Here is a 7,643-nt window from a genome sequence, read left to right on the forward strand (position 1 = left end):
GTGTGTGTGTGTACACAAACATGCCTACCAAATGTAAAAATTTTAAATACAACTGTTATATGACGTGTATAGGTAAACTTGTTACTGTCCTTAATTAGCTAAGTAGATAGCTCTATACGAAGACGTAGGGAGAAGTGAAGGTACAGATGCAGGGATTCTCAACCTGGCACTAGGTGTGTGTGAGTGGTCAACTTCACGCCCCTGCCCGTTTTACCCCGCGGAAAGAGCCCTCTGGTGCCATTTACAAATTAGGCTTGGTGGGCCCCAGAACCAGTCTGAACGTGGCGGAGAAGACATGTCTCTTGCTCCTGTAGGGAACCGAACCCCGATGACTGCACCGCGTCATGACGGATCTAGAAGTGGAAAGATTAGTTACAAGTTCAAGAATGAGTCATGACGTCACACAAAGGCCGGTATCAGTAGAAACCATGTTATCGGGCTTATCAGTTACGCAGTAATCGTTAACAATGCCGAGACTTCCGGTGGGAGCCTTCAAACCGGTTTCTTCAAAGAAGGCAGACACCGCAAGATACTGTTCCGTACTATCCCAGCATTCTCATGCTTATCACCTTTAGTTCAAAACAAACCAATGCTCCATAGCAAAGTGGACTTGCCGCGGTTTGTTCGCGTTGTATCGTATTCACCGGCAATCATCGGACGCTAATTACCTTGCTGTGTGGGTTGCATTCGTTACTGTTCCCTTTCGGGCTATTAGTTACATCGGGGGAGCGGGGACACTAACAAAACAGGCTGCACTGACCAGAGCAGATGGAGACAGTCATCAGTGAGGCAAATATAACCAGCGGAAGTACATGAATACGATTCTGTGGACTCGGTTTTTGTCACAGGACCTTAGATAGTACCGCTACATCACCACTGAAATCTGGCGTAAGGTGGAAAATGAAACATTTGTCATTTCATTATTAGATTAAGTGTAAAGTGAAATCTGCGAACGTAATTTTTTATGTTATTTAAGGCTGATGTCAGTAACCAGACTACTGGATAAAATCTTGAAGAGAGCGGCCGTTGCCTAGTCGAGGTACTATCCCGGAATTTGGCCGGAAGGAGTGAGGAAAACCAGGAAATGCCTCAGTCAAGGTAGCCTTTGTCCCAGTCGAGAATCGAACGGAATACAGAGGATCTAAAGCTCTAGACCGGTGGTTCCCAAACATTTTTAATGCAATGGATGGACTTGATCAAGTGATACTACTTTTCCAATGTCTGGTCTAAAGACACTTACTCACTCACTCACTCATGGAGTTGAGCCCTAGCTACTCAAGAACTTCCCAGAATTTTATAGAACCCGAAGGTTCATTACCATCACTAGAGCCCTCCACTGATCCATATCCTGAGACAGATAAATCCAATCCATACCATCCAATCCTATCTCTCTAATATCCATTTTAATACTGTCCACCCACCTACGGCTTGGTCTTCGCACTGGTCTCTTTCCTTCTGGCTTTCCCACCAATATCCTATATGCATTCCTCTTCTCTCCATTCGTGCTACATTCCTTGCTCATCTCATCCTCCTTGACTTGATCATTATAATTATACTTGGAGAAGAGTACACAAGTTATGAAGCTCTTCATTATGCAGTTTTCTCCAACCTCCTGTTCACAAGGGAACAACGCGCTCGGAAGGCCTCACCTCCAGCGTTCCCTACCGCCCCACCGTCACCAGGGGGCGGTACAGCTCCCTTTTGGCAACACTGCTCTAGGTCAATCACTATGGTGAATGTAATTTAGCACTAGGAAGGGAATAATGGTTCAAGTCTCGGTAGAGGGTGACACTGTGCACGTATTTTAATTTAGGCTGTAGCGTGAGACATGATACAGTTATACATGATGAGTTATACAGATATTGTATGGAAGGAATATATGCATTCTATATAGAAACATTAAAGGAAATCACGTCACCACCATTTTCAGAGGTTTTGTATAAAGTAAATACGTGTAATACGCATCCAAATTGAAAATACGAAATACCATTCAAATAAATATTTTATCTTCACGAAATTATTTGCAAGAAGTCGAAACGTAATCAGTGCCCTATCAATTGAAAATGTTCACAATTTTACTTCTATCTCTCATAATGTATTATCCAGTAAAAGTTGGTCTTAATGTGAATATATAAACAGCCCAACACGTGCGTGGAATAGGTAAGGTGGTAAATTAAGCCCCAGCCTAGGAAGACTTGTGGGAAAATTTAATGGTATCTCCTCCTATCTACAAATTTGTATTTTTCTCATGGGGTGAGAATGAGTCCACTTGGCACTGCAGCCATTCTTTGACCTATTGTTCCAGTTCCGTATGCTGATGATGATGATTGTGGAGCAATCGGTGCAATGCGAATTGGAAGTGGAAAGAGAAGTACTCAGAGAAAACATGCCCCAGCGCCACTTTGTCTACCATAAATCCCACAGACCTCACCCGGCCTAGAAGCCGGGCCGCAGCGGTGGGAAGCCGACGACTAACCACCTTAATTACTGCGTGGCCTCTGCTTCTCCTTAATTTCATCACTATATGGAGATGAGTCGAAAGCCTTAAGATTCGTTTTCTATCATTAAGACAATGAAATTAAACTATATTCCCTGTGCTGATTAATGCAGCTACTCCTGAAAATGTTTTCAACATTTGAAAAGAAAGTAGATTCCCATATTACAAACCAAAAAGGAAAAGAGAAAATCCATGACCTGATGAAAGACGGGAAATTGTAAAGGAAACAGAACGCTAGGAATCTGAATAATGTAATGAGTAAGCCATTACTTTCACGGTAAGGAGAAATTAATTAGGAAATGGATGTGGCGCTGTTTTGTTACAGTCAGAAAAGGAACTCACACAACCGAATTCGCATTTAGAGAAAACCGGAATTCCAAGAGAAGGACGAGACATGTCCCGATAGCGCCTCTCGGTAGCTCCTCCCGTCACACTGGGCCCCTCCACGAAGCATAAATTCACTTCACGGAAAATTCGCTGTAATTACCGCGCATGCGCAGTTGTCTGGCACACTGAGCATTCCATTCCGCCACGCACAGCTGTCAGTCACTTGTTGAACAGGTCAACACCTGCCACAGGTGCAACAATAAGAAGCACCATCCGTCATACCATAGCAGTAACTGAATTTAATGTATTGAATTAAACTTCGAAACATTCTTCCTCTTTTTCATTTAGGTTACTAACATATTTTCAGAATTAACTTATAAAATATTCCCCGTGTGGAGGCGGGTTAGATTACCCCCACCGTAGCCCTGCGAGTCGTAGAAGGTGACGAAAAGACAACCCAATGCTCAAAGGGTATAGCCGGGCCACCCTGCCACTGGGGGACATAACTATAGAGACCTGGTCCTCCAGGTTTGGGGGCTGGGGCCAAGGCTGACGATCTTGCTATGTAAAATACTGTTGTTGCGAAATCCAAAGTGAAAAACGGATGTTGTAAATCCCAGGAATGGTTACATCTGGCAGAACCTTCTAAGGAAGGCTGTGGTTAAGAAAAGTGCTGTTTTGCCGATGATGATGATGATGATGATTTATAAATTATAAGACTAAGGCGTGAGCAAAAGACACTGACTCCAGGTCCAACTTCTGAAGCCAATAGTCGCTCAAGTTAATAAATTCATAGCCCAAATGTTCATTAGCCTATTCACAACAGTAGGAACTTCATGAAACTCTGATCCAAATAAAACAAATTCATTCTCACACCCGACTGTCCTAGTATCCAGGTGTATGTTGAAAAGTTCTATTTTTTGGGATATAACGCCTTGTAGTCCGTTGAAAGTCAACCGATGTTTCGGAGGAATATGTCACCCCCATCATCAGCTAAGCAAGAAATCATCGTCAAAGCAGTTTTAATTTCCAACGAACTATGTGGCGTTTTATGCAAGAAAATAGAACTTCATAACCACCGCAGTAAGATCCTCAAATCCGATATTTATGTTGTCCCGTCCGCTCTAGTCTTACCTCTCCCACTTTGAATGGGAGTGAACTTCTGACATAAATGCGCTGTTTGTCCCAACCTTCTTGATATGATGACTCCAAACTATTCTTAATGAGATATAGATATTTTGAAGGAGATCACAGTGGCCGCTCGGTCTAAGGCATGAACTGTCTTCGCTCGCTCTAACGCTGGGATCCTGGGTTCGAATCCTACTCAAGGCATGGATGTCTGTGCGCATTCATTTTGTGTTTATGTAGCTCTGTGTGTAGGTAGCGGCCTTGCGACGGAATGATCCCCCGTCCAAGGAGCCCTACCGACTGTGTATAGGAGTAAGAAAATGAAAAAGCGTCCAAGGCCTACAAGGGCTGTAGAGTCGTAGATAGACACCAAGATACAATTGTCTCGATCATCTGATTGCTTCATTTTCTTACATACCACCAACTGCTCCACACTCATCATCATCCTCATCATCATCATCATCATCATCGTGTCATCCGGGCTCTTACAGTAGGCCAATTAGTGGTCGGCGTACCAAGTGGACTTAGCTTCACTCCTCCCCAAGAAACTAGAAAAAAAAAACTTAACTACTTTTGAACCGAGGGGTCGGAGTTCGAGTCCCATTAGGGTCAAGAATTTTCTCTTCTGCACGACGTCCAGACCGGCTCTGGGGTTCACCAAACCTCATATCCAAAGGGTAGAGGGGACTCTTTCCCCTCGAGTAAATCAGCCGGGCCGTGAAACTGACCACTCACCTCCAACTATTTGCCGAGGTCAAGAACATGTGGATCTATACATCCACTCCCGCCATATTCCTTCATGGCGTAGTGCTTAATTAGCTAAGCACAGAGATAACTTTACTTTACATACATTTCAACATTGTTCTTAGCAACCTTTTCTCAAAGCCCCCAAATTATATTCTTCTGTAGGGTGAATAAGGTACATTAATTGAGGTTATCGATATGCTTTTAATTACTAGAACCTAAACTTCTGAATATTCCAAGTATGAAGCAGTTTGGATCATACAAATCTCAGTTTCTCTGTATCTGAGTCTCGTAACAGAGGACATTATGCGGTGAAGAAGGGAAGCTCCGTGCCACGTCCACTGCTTAAAGAATTTCATGTGACAGATTCCGAAAAGGAGTCTTCAGAGTCCTGACAGTTTTCCGATAAACATGTTTCACTTTATATTGGACCAACTGGCCACATCTTTCAGCCTCAGGAAGAAGGAAACTTGGATGTTTCCTTCAACGTCGATAGAACATGGCTGCCCTCTTAAATAAATTGGATCCCTCTAGAGTCATCAAGAATTCTGTTTTCTATCTGAACCCATTTATCGTTAGCTCCTTCAGCTCTCCTTTCTTGTAAGAGGGTTCGTTTTCTTTTTAATACGAGTACTATCCTACCCAGCGCTGCAAGAGAGCGGCCGGCTCGGAGGGGAGAGGCGCATGCGCAGTGCACTGTTACAGCAGCCACTTATCTATATGGAACGTAGGGCTAGTGCTGTACTACGTTCAGTCCTATGGAGTTGAAGAAGGCCAAGTTTGGCATTAGTCTGAATTGGGGGTTCAAAACCCTTATTGTCCTGTCTTGTCTCGGTAATCCGTTCACAGTAGCAGAGTGGTCTAAGGCATGAACTGCCTTCGCTCGCTCGGACGCTGGGATTGTGGGTTCGAGTCCAACTTAATGCATGAATGTTTGGTTTGTGTATGCGTTTATTCTGTGTTCGTGTTGATATTGTTTAGGTAGATGGTGATCACTCGCCCAAGGAGTCCTACCGTCTGTGAAAATGATTACGGAACTGAATTAGAGGCCTGGACTGGAAGAGCCACTGAAAGTGTCTCTGAAAGACTAGAAGCTTGCGAGTATGCACCAAGAATAATTTATTACTTTATTTCTAGATTTATTTATTTACTTCCTTATTCATGGTTTACTTACGGAAACTCTCACTACCTTAGAATAAGTCTAAATAATTTAGAGCAACAGGACAATTAGTGAATATTTAGTTAAGGAAGATGTGGAAGGAAGCGGTGGAGCCTGAATATGGGGCACTAGCACGGAGTTTTCCTAGCTAGACTGAACAAACACACGAAAACACCTGGTGAAGGTCGCCGTACTCCAGAGCCATATTCAAATCTGGAACATCCAAAACACGTAGCAGGATTTGTACCTACTTGTAGGCAAGATTAAATATTTCTCCTTTAAAACATTCCAGCTTCACAGAAATATTAGATGCCTAAGCAAATAAGTGCCGGTCACAGTAGCAGAGAGGTCTAAGGCATGTACTCTTTTCTCTCGCTCCGAAGCCGGGATCGTGGGTTCGAATCACACTCAAAGCATAGGTGTTCGTATTGTGTGCATTTATTCTGTTTGTGTTGTTCTGTATGTAGATAGAAGCCTTGCAAAGGGTTGATCCCCCTTCCAAGGAGTCCTACCGGCCGTGTATAGGATCAAGAAACTAAGAAAGGGGCCCAGGCACAAGAAAGGGCTGTAGAGCCATAATAATAATAATAATAATAATAAATTTCATCTTACTACAGTGCCTTCACCGAACCCTTTAAAGTCCAATGGTTACTATATATATCACATGATTTAACACGCTACAACTGCATTCTGGCCACAGAATGTGTTTGTTTGTGTCGTACAGTTCTCACAATAAACAGCGTTTGTTTCTCTAAACGGCATTAACCGGTTCGGCTTTGCAGAGGAGGCGTAACGTCTGGATTTTATACATTATTTAGAAGGGGCTTGACGCCAAGACGAGCTGATTGGCGGTAAACCGCCATTCGTAAAGCAATTTCGACTTTGACTTCAAATGCCGAATTCAAGCGTGGGGGTGGGTTACAATATCTCTACCGTAGTCCTGTGAGTAGTAACAGGCGACAAGAACAGAACCCAGTGCCTGAGGGTATAATTTGGCCACCCTGCTCTTGGGGGATATAAATACGGGCACCTGGCCCTCCAGACTGGAGGAGTCTCGAAACTGACAGAGTAAAATATCGTCACGAATCCCATGGGACTCAGACCTAAGAATGATTGCGCTGGCGAAGACCAACATGAATTGTAAACGACAGACCTGTCTCTAACCGCCCACCTTCTGTTTGAGGCTTCTTGCCCACAAGGCGGTTGCCACTTGTCACTTTGACTGCCCTACCTGGTGCTGCCTCCGTTGAAGTTGTTAGGTCGTGGCTGGTTCCGGCTTGACCAGGCTCCACCGCTTCTTCCGGCTCCACCGCTTCCTCCTTCCGTTGCTGATTACGGGGTTGGAATTTCAGCATAGAACCTGATATTATGGGCGCCAGCAAACAGCTAGGTGCTGTTTGCGATTCATTTTAAAGGAGGGAAGGCGTGAGTGGGGTGGAAGCTGGCGATGGGTTCGACTAGCTCCTGGCGATGAGTTCTCTCCTCAGGTCGGCTAAGGGTTAGGCTCGGACAAGTGAGGGTGAAGCACTTCTGACCAACACAATGCACTTTGCCACTGGAACATTTTATTGTTTCTCACACAGTCACTCAGAGTCAAAAATCTACACTATAAGGCCCAGTCTCGGCTTCCAAGCCGACGGTGTTGCACCTGCTCCGAATTACTTCGCCTAACACGCAAATATTCGCGGGTTTACCTCCGCCAAGTTCAAAAGTTTTTAGTAGACTCTTCATCTTCAACTGGACTCTCTGCCGAGCCAGAGGTCCTAACTTAATTGTATCCGCCTCCTC

The 7,643-nt window shown here is 44.2% G+C and overlaps 1 long non-coding RNA gene across 1 annotated transcript in view; it reads left to right on the plus strand.

Moving 5' to 3' along the window:
• Window positions 1-7,643, plus strand: part of LOC111872629 — a 21,172-nt gene that overhangs the window by 6,220 nt on the left and 7,309 nt on the right. The window contains exon 3 of the long non-coding RNA XR_004513929.1: window positions 5,678-5,797. This is a non-coding gene — a long non-coding RNA (uncharacterized LOC111872629). The remainder of the gene's footprint in view (window positions 1-5,677; window positions 5,798-7,643) is intronic.

Source organism: Cryptotermes secundus, unplaced genomic scaffold, assembly GCF_002891405.2.
Source record: "Cryptotermes secundus unplaced genomic scaffold, Csec_1.0 scaffold2862, whole genome shotgun sequence".
NCBI classification, from domain to species: domain Eukaryota; kingdom Metazoa; phylum Arthropoda; class Insecta; order Blattodea; family Kalotermitidae; genus Cryptotermes; species Cryptotermes secundus.